Source organism: Mirounga angustirostris, unplaced genomic scaffold (assembly GCF_029215605.1).
Source record: "Mirounga angustirostris isolate CCGP_5_RB_7025 unplaced genomic scaffold, mMirAng1.0.hap1 SCAF_6, whole genome shotgun sequence".
In the NCBI taxonomy this organism is placed as follows: Eukaryota; Metazoa; Chordata; class Mammalia; order Carnivora; family Phocidae; genus Mirounga; species Mirounga angustirostris.
The window spans coordinates 111,472,072-111,484,352 of record NW_026991714.1 but is presented as its reverse complement, the minus strand read 5'-3'; the positions used below and the strand labels follow the sequence as shown (position 1 = coordinate 111,484,352).

The following is a 12,281-nucleotide window of genomic DNA, read 5'->3' as shown; positions in this document are numbered from 1 at the left end:
AAATATGCCATTATTTTCAAGTGCACATAGAAAATTTACCAATATCAACCATATAGCGTTCATAAAGCAAGTGTCAACAAATTTTAAGAGGTAAAATCTCCAAGTATATTCCTTGACTGTAATGAAAGTTAAGTTAGAACTCAGTAACAAAAAATTAACTAGAATTTCTCAAATACTTAGGAATTCAGCAGTATACTTCTAAATAGCACATAAGTGAAAGAAAAAGTTACAGTGGAAATTAGAAAATATTTGGAGCTGAATGGTAGTGAGAACATGGCATATCACAATGTATTGCAATTCAGTAAAAACTATGAATAGCAGGAAATGTTTACCATTAAATGTATACATGAGAGAAGATAAAATACCAAAAAATAAGGATCTAAACATCCATCTTAAGAAGCGAAAGAAGGAACAGCAAATTAAACTCCAAGAATGTGGAAGAAAATAACAGCAGAAAATAATAAAAAGGAAATAAATGAGGAACAGAGAAAAATCAAGAAAGCTTAAAACAAAGCTTTGAAGGCACTAATACAATTTACAAATCCCTGGGAAGACTAAACATGATGGGGGGAAAAGAAGGCACAATAAATCAATATCAGAAATGAAAAAGGGGGGGCGCCTGTGTGGCTCAGTCGGTGAAGCGTCTGCCTTCGGCTCAGGTCATGATACCAGCATCGTGGGATCAAGCCCTGCATTGGGCTCCATGCTCAGCAGGGAGCCTGCTTCTCCCTCTCCCTCTGCCTGCCTGCCTGCCTATTTGTGATCTCTCTCTCTCTGTCAAATAAATTTTAAAAAACGTAAAAAAGAAAAAGAAATGAAAAAGGGATATGCCTGCACAGCTGACAGGCATTAAAAAGAAAATAAGTGGAAATAATGATAAAAACCCTTTTGCCAATATATTTAAATATGTAGATGAAAAGGATACATTTTTTAAAGACCCAACAAAATAGAAAACTTGAGTTGTACAATGCATTTTTAAAGAAATTAAATCCATAACTAAAAACCTTTCCTCAAAGAAAACTTCAGGCCCTGAGAGCTGCACTGCTAAGTTCTTCTAAACATTTAAAGCAGAAATAATGTCAGTCACGCCCAAACTCTTCCAGAAAACAGAAATTGGAAACACTTCCCTACTCCTTCTATGAAGCAAGTATAATCTTTGAATCCCAAATCTGACAAGGTCATTACAAGAGAAGAAAATCAAAGTTAATCTCTCTTACATGGAATCAAAAATTGTACAAATCTAGCAATATATAAAAATAATAATACAGGGGCACCTGGGGGGCTCAGTCAATTAAGCATCTGCCTTCGGCTCAGGTCATGATCCCAGGGTCCTGGGATCGAGCCCCCGCGTCAGGCTCTCTGCTCTGCGGGGAGCCTGTTTCTCCTTCTTCCTCTGCCTGCCCCTCTGCCTGCTTGTGCTCTCTCTGTCAGATGAATAAATAAAATCTTTACAAATAAAAAAAAAATAATACATCATAACCAAGATGTGTTTATTCCAGGAATGGAAGAAAATTGGTCATTAGACAATCAATTAATTTCATTTACCACAAACAGAATAGGGGAGAAAAAAATCACATTATAATTTCTTTAAAGACTTTATTTATTTGAGAGAGAGCATGAGCAGGGGAAAGGGGCAGAGAGAGAGGGGGAAGCAGACTCCCTGCTGAGCAGGGAGCCCAATGTAGGGCTCAATCCCAGGACCCTGGGATCACAACCTGAGCCTGAGGCAGAAGCTTAACCAACTGAGCCACCCAGGTGCCCCATAATTTAATAAATAAAGATAAGTCATTTGATAAATTCAACATTCACTCATAATAAAAACTCATAGCAAACTAGAGTTACAGGGGAATCTTTTAAATCTGTGATAGGTACAAAAAACCTACAACCAACAATACACTTAGTGAAATCCTAAAAGCTTTCCCTCTGAAGTTGGAAATGAAGCAAGAATACTTGCTGTCACAACTCTATTCAATATTATAGGAGACATCCTAACAGTGCAATTAAGCAAGAACAATAAATGAAAGAGTTAAGGATTGAAAAGAAAGATGTAAAAGTCATTACAAGCTACTACATAGGCTATGATATATATGATAGAAAATACATGAAAATATATAGATAAACCATTAAAATTAATACATAAATTTAGCAAAGGCACTGGATACAATATCAATACACAATTCACAGTTCATACACCAAAAAAGTAGTTGTAGCTTTATATTCCAATGAACAAGCAGAAAATGAAATTTTAAAATATTTCAATTACAGGATTATAAAAATACTATAAGATATAAAATATAAACCTGAGAATAAATTTAACAAAGAAGTTACAAGAATTCTATGCAGAAAACTACCAAATATTGTGAGAAATGAAAGATGACCTAAATAAATGGAAGGACACACTGTATATATGGACCAGAAGACAGTCTTATACAGATATTAATTTCTCTTCAAATTGGTCTAGAGATTCAATGCAACTCCTATCAAAATTCCAGCAGGATTTTCCAATTCAGTTTGGAAGTTGTTAAGCTGATTTTTAATTTTAAATGGAAATGCAAATGTCCAAGGAAAGGGAAGAACCTCTTGAAATAGAACCAGGTAGGATAATAAATATAAAAACTTAGAAAGCCAAAATAATTAAGGCAGTAATTAAACCAATAGAACAGAACATGGAGTCCAGAAATAGGCCCATACAATGTGACTGCTGGTTTCTAACAAAGGTAACATTCTATGCCAGGGGGGAAAATGATGCTGTTTTAATCAGTGTGGAGCTGGGTAAATTGGAAAAAAAAAATCAAATCTTGACCTCTACTTTACACTATCCACAAAGAGTAAACACATTTGGATTATACATTTAAATAAAAACATAAAACAATAAAGCTTCTAGATGATAATATGGGGAAATTTCATCATTATCTTGGAATAAAAAAAGACTTCTTAAGTAGGACCCAAAAGGATCCAACCACTAATTTTAAAGGAAGTAATTGCTAAACTGGATCTGATTAAAATTGAGAGCTCATTCTCCAAAAGATACTATTAAGAGAATCAAAAACAAAAACAAAAGAAAATCAAAAACAGACCTTAGAATGACAGAACTTCTGCAATATACATATATGTAACAAAAGACTTTAATCCAGAATATATAAAGATCTGTAACAAGTAAATAGGAATAAGACAATGCAATAGAAAAGGTACTTCATTAAAAAGTGTAGACAACTGTCCAATAAACATATGAAAATCTCCTCAACTTCATTAGTGATCAAGAAATTATGCATTAAAACCACATGAAATATGGTTTCACACCCACCAGAATGGCTAACTTAAAAAGATTAGCAATACCAAGCATTGTCAAGTATAGCAAGTGGAACCCTCATATACGTTTAAATAAATTATGGTTCAGTAGATCCACACAATGAAATACCCAGTTTTTTAAAAAGCATGAGGTATTTATATGTACTTACATAGGGAGAACTCCAATTCATATTTTTAAATGAGAAGAGGAAAAGGAAGAACAGTGTATTATCTCATATGTATTAAAAAAATGAAAGGATACAGGTATGTGTATATATTTACATATATTAATATACTTACAATGATATAAACTTTTTTGTAAGTATACCCAAGAAAGTGTTAGTAGCAGTTTCTCTTAAGGAATAGAACAGAGGATAGAGGGAGGCTTTAATAATTCATAGTGTTTGAATTAACATGTGCATATATTTCTTCATATGTGTTTGTGTGTATGCATACTCATATACACCACACATGTACACAAACACACACACACATTCATGCATTCTTTGCTTTAATGTCTAAATCTTGTTTTAAAGTTACTGTAAACTTTTATATGTTGGCAGACGTTTATTTAAAAATGACTTGGAGGGCACCTGGGTGGCACAGTTGGTTAAGTGTCCAACTCTTGGTTTTGGCTCAGGTCATGATCTCACGGTCATGAGATGCAGCCCAGCATTGGGCTCCGGGCTCAGCACAGAGTCTGTTTGAGATTCTCTCTCCCTCTCCCTCTGCCCCTCCCACTTGTGCACTCTCTCTCTCTAAAATAAGTAAATAAATCTTTAAAAAATGACTTGAGGTTTAGAATATCAACCTAATGCTCTAATTCTGGTAATGATTAGATAATAGCCCAATCTGCCTCTGAGGACAGGCTTAGTTCAGGGCAATAAAACACTTCATCCCATTCAGAAGCATAGTCCTGCTACATGCAGGTCACCAAGGTAACTGCAGAGTGGAGAGTCAAAGCAGAAGTCTAGACCTACAGAGGGAGTGAGGGTTCAGCTTAGTACACTCTGGATGCCTATGATTTGACCAAATAATTCATACACTATTCATTCTACTAATAGAAGTGATCCAGAGAAATTCCAGATCCATCATTGCCTATCCCCTACTACTACCCTTGTTTTGATCCTAACCTTATTCCTGATCCATCCCAGTCCTTCCTGGTTCTTAACTCTGGTTCACTTTCTTGGCTTTATCTCTGCTTTTACCTAACTTTTATCATTTCAACACTGTCTGGTTTTTTGATTTGCCTTTTATTATATCTAAAAATTTGGTTCCTTCAACTTTTAGCTGACTTGGGTAGGTAACCACTCTCTACTATTTAAGACCCAAATCACAGTCCTAATATCCTTGGCCACAACCAAGCTAAGTCTACATAGCATCTACAGGGGAGTTTTAGTACTGACTATATCTGGGCAAGAACTTGCTTCTTCCTAGCCCACAGCATCCCTACTCTACTCATAGGACAACCTTGAGCAAAGGTGTATCAGAGCCTAGGATTTGCAGCCAGTTCAGCAGAACTCAGGAAGGGTAACTGGGCTAATTCTACCATCTGTACTTTCACTAAATGTATTACTTGTAAAAAGCCCACAAATTATCTAAATTTATATAGAAAATAACAGTATCCCTTGATAAACAAATAACTTTATTTTTAAAATACTATTATGAAGAATAAGTGAATGGGATATGGTGGCTAGATACAAGATAATTATATAAAGATCACTAGACTGTTTTGTTCTGGCTTTTATTTCCCCCTGTAGCAGTCAGAATTCTTAAATGTACACAACAAACTTGGGTTAGTTTAAACAGAAAAGAAATTTATTAAAAGATATGAAATCTCTTAGAGAGTCAGAGAGTCAGGCTTGGCATTTAGTCAGAGTCAAATTACTTCACGGAACTGGAGCAATAGAGTCACCATTGCTAGGAAAAAACATTACAGCTTGCATCATCAAGCCCATGGATACTAGGCACTATAGGTCACAACTAGAAAATGCTTCTGCAAACTTTGTGTAGCTCCTTCAAACCATGCCAGACTTTCAGTACGTCTTTCTATGTCATTAGCTTCTGACTCAAAGTCTGAAAAAGTATAACTAAGTGGCAAAGCCAGAGTCAAATGAGTGAGTCTCAGCTACAAGTGAGGCAAGGAAATTTCAATATGAGAGATGGTCTCTGCCTCCCACTAAGATGCATAAAGTGGGAAATTCCTCAAAGATAGAAAATAAGTTCAATGCTCCTGGGTAGCCAGAGAGAATGAGAAATGTCAATTGTAGTCCACTCCTTAATTATCCAACATCAACATACGACTTTCTCCCTTAATCTTCCAAATCACAACAATAATGATCCCACCAAGAATAATGAAACTATCTGTCCCAGAAAGATGTACTCATGATCTTCCCTAAAACAGAGACAATACAAAGCCTTATTAGATACTTCACCCAACCCCTTTTCTAGGCTTACCGAAAAATGGCCATTCCTCCTCTAGTTCTGTGATAATCATGTATTGACATTCTGTAAATCATGGACTAAATGGTAGAGTTCAATATCATAATACACCGTACATAAAATTACCGAAAAAGGAAGATGAAGGAAGAATATAATTAGCTAAAATATATCATTATATCTATGATACTGCAAAGAGAAAGTGCCTGTATTTGTACTTCCAAAAAATACCATGCTTCCTTCTAACATAGTGCAACTAGTACAAATAAGGGTATGCTAGCCCTCTTCCCAAAAAGGGATGACCCAAAACCCATAAGTTACTAAATCCATATTTGGATGATATTTATTCATATCATTTAGTCACAATTCCCTTTTGCTCTCCTGGGTAACCTAAACTATATTACAGGACTAACTCCAAATAACACATATAACACCAACTAGTATGGAGAGAAGAGAGGGAAAATTGATCAGTAGATAAAAATATACACATATAAACATAAAGATGAATATTATGGACACTGCAATCCTCATTTCTACAACTTGGTATGAGGCCATATTTAGTGATTAAAATTTTCTGTTTCCACTATCCACCCTTCACTTTTAGCCAGTCTTTTAGCTCATTGTAGCTCTTTTCCCAGGTATTTCCCAGCCCATCCTAACTCTGTCTAGCAGTACTCAGCAAGCACTTGGAGAATGCTTGCTGGAAAAGAAGTCGTCAGCCTGTAGGGCAAGTATGAGGCTGAATAGGTAAGATGTGGGAGACAGCTCTGCCTGCTGCTGATACCTGCTCACTGCATACTCAGTCCTTCTCAGGGCTCAGTCCCTTCTGTCCAAGGCCTACAAATGCCTGGAAGGACCCACTGGCATAGGATGAGGTCTGGTGACATGTGACGGCACATAAGCTCTATGAAGCAGAAAACAGGTGTGCTTGGTCTGTTCCTAGAACCCAGTTCAATGTTTGATTCATGGTGAGAAGGCCAGATGAGGTTTGAGTCCAGAGCATAGATCTAGGACCAGACAGAGCTAGATGTGATAACAATTTCTGACTCTTGTTAGCTTTGTAAATTTGTGCAAACTTCTTCATATCTATGAGCCTCAGTTCTTTGTAAAATGGAAATAAAAACCACAACTCCTTTAAAGAGTTATTGCCATGACTAAGGGAGACAATGCACGCAAATACTTAGCATGGTTCTGGGACATAGTGAATGCGCAATATATTCAGGTAATATTTTTTTTGCCATAGATGCACGCAACAGTTTTTTTCCCCTCAATAAACAAGCCCACAGTCAGGGAGCCTGGGGCCCCTAGCTCAGTCTGGTGTGCCAGCGCTGTCCCCAGGTCCCTGCCAATTCTGTTTTGCTTCTAATAGGCACTCTGGGACTGAAGAGGGTCCTTCCCCAGAGCCCTGCCTATTTTCTTGGGCTCAGGTCACCTCCTCTAAGTTTTTACATGTCCCAGTCTTGGCAGTATCTGGGTCTGGCATCCCTCTAAGCATGCCCCCAGGAACAGAGAACTCCTATTGACTTAATCATCAGTCAGGCTGTTGAGCCCTGATGCCACTCTCAGGATTCCCTGCCCAGCCTTACCTGAGACCGAAAGCCTCCTACCTGTCATTCTCTGTGGACAGACGGCCAGCCTCTCCTAGTTGTCCTTTCTCTCTTCATTCTCAGCATACCCGAGGGCTAAGCTGTACTGGGGAAGAAAATGGACTAATTCACTGAAAGTCAGTTTGCCAAAGTCAATTCGTAAATGATTGAACCACCAACTTATTGAGAATTAATTTTCGCTTTAGTTTCATCATAGGTTTCTTGCAGCTATTTAACTATAGAGCAGAGTGCTCAGGTCAACTGAATTTGAAATCCTTCTGTGTTTCACAGCTCAAAGGCAGAGCACTGCTTAACATGAACAGCATCTAACTATGAACAGTTGGACTTTCTTTTAAATTCAGTTCCTATCTTCTTTATTTTTAAGTATCTTTCCCTAACCCTTACTTTGCTTCGGAGTCTTCTTTCCATGTGCCTCTTGCTCTGATGGCAGTGTCCGTAGCCAGTCATCTAAAATACGGTTGAGGGTTGGACACTATTCAGTGAATTGGTCACTAAGTTATTTAATGATTCAGCAAATTTATTTTCAGCAAATTAACTTTTGGTGAATTGGCTTTGGCAATTAGCCATTCAATAAATTAGGTTTCATCGAACTGACCTAGTTCCATTGGCAATCTAAGTTCCCAAGTGATATTTCAGAACAAAATGCCAACTGGTAGCAAAGAAAGAGTCACATTTTTCTTATACTCTAAGAGAACTAGGACTCACTAACTCTTTTTTAAAAAAGATGTTATTTATTTATTTGACAGAGAGAGACACAGTGAGAGAGGGAACACAAGCAGGGGGAGTGGGAGAGGGAGAAGCAGGCTTCCCGCGGAGCAGCGAGCCCGATGCGGGGCTCAACCCAGGACCCTGGGATCATGACCTGAGCGGAAGGCAGATGCTAACGACTGAGCCACCCAGGCACCCGTGGAACCTGCATTTAAATCCAGAGGCCAAGACACTGTTTCTCTGGTAGTCGTCAAAGCTTGATCTCAGCTCAGATGGACCCTTGGGAAAGATGGTGCCTGGGCCACAGTCTAACAGTGTGGAACAAAGCCATGGCCCAGGAGTAGGAATAGGAGATCAGAAGGGAGAGAGAGGAGAGAGAAGAAGAGGAATGGTAAGGTACTGAGCTTCTGCTCTGTGCTAGGAATTGTGGCCAGAACTTTCTTCCCCATAGTCCCAACGCTGAAGATATGTCTCAGTTGCACCGAGAAGGAAACTCAAGCCCAGAGAATTGTTCAGGGCCCACAGCCTCAAAGTAGAGCTAGGCTTAGCATTCAAATAGGTCTGACTCTAGAGCCTACAGAAATTGGGCTCAAATTTGGGTCTGAGGCAACATTCAAGGAAGACCCAAACCCGGAAAAGAATCACTTGACTCTTGCCAAGTGTTTTGCGAGGAGGGGCAGAATGTTCTAAGGACAGCCCCTGCCTCCTGGAGGCTGCCAGGCACTTGCAGTCCTTTTATAAACCCCTTCTCAGCGGCCAAATGCAGCCCACCAAACCATTTAATTTGGCAGAGCAAACATTGGTTATCAGTTAGAATGTTTACCAAATGTCAATTAGTACTTTGCGGTAATTGATGTCTAATTAACATACCGTCGCCTGTTGTTGGATGCCAATTAAATGTCTAAACAGTCCTTTCTATTTTATTACATCAACAAGACAGTAATTGTACATTTCTCAGTTCAGTAACTTTGGAGTTAATTTTACTGTGAGCCTTTTGGAATATGGAAACCCAGGGAGAACTCTTAGGCAGATATTTAATTGTTATGCGGCTTTGATATCGCTAAAGTCTACCTTATGTTCTCTACCTTCCTGGGAAATCAAATTATTCCTTTCTGTAAAGGTCAGACTCCACTGGAGGTGTCAGTGCCACGCTTGGGCGAACACATGTGACAGAAAGGGGCTGGACAGGCTGAGGAGGGAAGGGCGAAAAGCACTGCCTCCGCTTCCCTCCCTCCCTCCCCACCCAGACTGACCGTCTCTGGGAAGGGGCTCACTCACTGCAGGGACTCACAGCCGAACTCGGGCTCCGGGCCACCCAGGAGTCTCAGCCCCTGCATGAGGACATAGCACGGACACTCCTCAGTTCGGTTTGGAGAGAGGCCTTGGCTCTCGGCTACCGGCATCCCATGGAAATGTAACAAGGGCTGTGTGGAAACTGAGGCATTGCAGGGCTCACTGCAGGGCACTGCAGCCAAGCAGAGTCCACCTGGGTCTGGGGCATGTCCCGAGATATGAGACACAAGGGATGATGGGCCACTTAGTAAGTAATTGTCCTTCAGCTCCAAACCCACCGTCCTGTCTCAGCTCTACCATGCTGAAGCGGGTACCCAGCCCGCCACACGCAGGCGTGGACAGTGGCTCCCATCAGACTCTGCCAGTAGGGGACGCTGCGGAGACGGTGAGGCTGGAAGAGGGAGCCAGGGGTGCTCCTTCCCGTTTGCCTCCTGCTCCTGGGAGGGTCTCCCCAGCATCGTGTCTTCACCCTGGCAGAGGCAGTTCCTTCCTGGAGCAGGAGCTGAGTTTGTCTGCGGGTTTTTCGTCCCATTCTACCTGCCCTGCCAGCTGGGCAGAGACCCCACTGCAGCCCGTGCCCCTCCCCAGCAAGCCGAGTTCCAGCTCCAAGATTGGAGTCTTACTAATTCCATTACTCCAGCCCTAGGAGTGGTGTGACGTCTGGTTTCTTCCAGTCACTTCCTCTGGGACACCCTGGAGTCCTCTGACCCTTTCAGTCATGCAACAAACAACTTTGTATCTAGTGAGAATCCTTCATATTCAGTGCTCTCTGCTCGAATGACTCCTGCGGCTCTGGACCCCTACAGAAGGATTGGACCAGAACCAGGAGGCGGCCTTGCAGAGGGCAGCGTGAGAAACACCTGTACCAAAAGGAGAACAAATGAAGGGTGAGGGTGAGGAAGCCCACCTGCTCAGGTGTGATGGGTGGGTTAGCCTGTGGGGTTGAACCCAGCTCCGCCTCTTGTTCTCTGTGTGGCCTTGGGCAAGTGGATTAGCCTCCCTATGCCTCAGTTTACTCATCTGTAAAACAGAGGCGATAGCAGTCCCTGCCACCTAAATTTGCTCCGTCTATGTAATGATATGTTAAGTGAAGGCATTTGGCAGAGTGCCTGGCATGGCAATGTGCAGTGCATGCTGCCTATTATCGTGATGATGGTCGTCATGATCCTCATCAGAGGGCACTTGGAAGGAGTAAGGAAAGTGATGTGCAGAAAGTACAACAGCTTGCCCAGGACCACACGGCCAGCAACGGCCAGCTATTGCATTGAGAAGAAGTGATGCACTCAGCTCACCTGACCCTGAAGCCTGCGAGCGGGGGAGCTCTCCGGGCCACGTCAGTGCATAGCCCTGGCAAGGGCTCCCAACCCCTCCTGGAACCTGGGAGGCACCCTCCCGCTGCCCAGGGGAGCTCTCTGTCCCTGGGGTTGAGGGCTGAGTCTGTGGCCCTTCCCACATCCTCAGGCTCCCCCAGTGGCACTTTGCACTTGGAACAGAGCCGTTGGGCAGAGACACCTCCCAACCACCGCCCTAAGAAGCTGAGCGAGGTGACCACTCCTCTGAGCAACCTGGAGGTATCTCCAGGCAAAGGACAAGCTCCTTCAAATGCCTTGGAAAGAGCCACCAAACAGTGGTAGCAGGGGCTCTGCAGACATGACCACTGCAGAGGACCCCAGCTCTGGGCCGTGTGGCTGCCAGTCACGGGGAACCCTTGGCAAAGCCTAAGTGATATGGAGAAGGGAGAGGAGAAGGTGTGGATGCTGTCGTGTATGAAATGACGTGAGCTCCTGCGAGCAGCGCGACGCCCAGCACGTGTAACCTACAGGTAGTCAGTAACTGGCGGCTCTCGGTCCCTGGACTTCTGGGCATCGCGACCCTCCTGATAAAATCTTGTCCTCCCTCCAGGCCCTGCACGGCGGCTCTCAGCCATGCCTGCACCTTACGCTGCCCCCTCCCCCAGTCAAAACACCACCAATGACCTACCTGATCTCAAAATGAAATTAGAACTTCTGGGAGCAGGGTCCGGGTTTTAATAGGTCCAGAAAGTTGTCACTGTCACCTCATGCCTCTGCCCCAAATAGCTGGATATTCAGCAAGGTCGGGGACCATGGACATAGGGCTGTGATTTTCAATACCGGCTGAAACATTAGAATCAAAAATCCTAGCTTGTGGGCCCTACTCACAGGGTCTGCTCCTACACAGCTCCTCTGGCAAGGGAGGAGGTGGACCCGCCAGCCACAGCCACTGAAAGTCCTGAAGGGCGCTTGTTCTAGAAATCAGCCAAAGATGGGCTCCGGGTATTGGCCTCTAGGTTGTGTCTTTCTTCACTGCAGGCTGAGACCCCTTAGCTCAAAAGGGGTCTGCTCAGAAGCCTGCAGGTGCCAAACGCAAATATGTACATAACCAATTATTTTAAAAATAGTCGAACAAGCAAGTTTTCAGCCATTTGGAGCTTGCCTGCTTTGCATACCCCACCTCACCCAACAGCTGTTACCTGTTGATAAGATTGGGCTTTGCAGCTAGAAGGTGCCAAGCTGCTAAGGCCCTTCAGAGTTCAGACTCCCCACCATGCCATGCTGCTTAGCACCTCACCAGACACATAAGCTCCCTTCCAGACTACTTGCTCTCCCAGGGAGTTCCCTTGCCCCCTCCCCTCTGAGTAGTGACCCTGAACTGCCACAGCCGCTAGACAGATTCTTTTTTTTTTTTTTTTAAAGATTTTATTTATTTATTTGACAGAGAGAGAGACAGCGAGAGAGGGAACACAAGCAGGGGGAGTAGAGGAGGGAGAAGCAGGCTTTCCACTAAGCAGGGAGCCCGACACGGGGTTCGATTCCAGGACCCCAGGATCATGACCTGAGCCGAAGGCAGACGCTTAACAACTAAGCCACCCAGGCGCCCCCACTAGACAGATTCTTGCTGCAATGAGCTTCCTTCCCTGAAATGCAA

The 12,281-nt window shown here is 42.7% G+C and overlaps 1 long non-coding RNA gene across 2 annotated transcripts in view; it reads right to left on the bottom strand.

Moving 5' to 3' along the window:
* Nucleotides 1-12,281, bottom strand: part of LOC135364780 (uncharacterized) — a 71,654-nt gene that overhangs the window by 53,351 nt on the left and 6,022 nt on the right. For both annotated transcript variants that reach the window (XR_010412496.1, XR_010412495.1), the window contains exon 2: nucleotides 7,335-7,419. This is a non-coding gene — a long non-coding RNA (uncharacterized LOC135364780). The remainder of the gene's footprint in view (nucleotides 1-7,334; nucleotides 7,420-12,281) is intronic.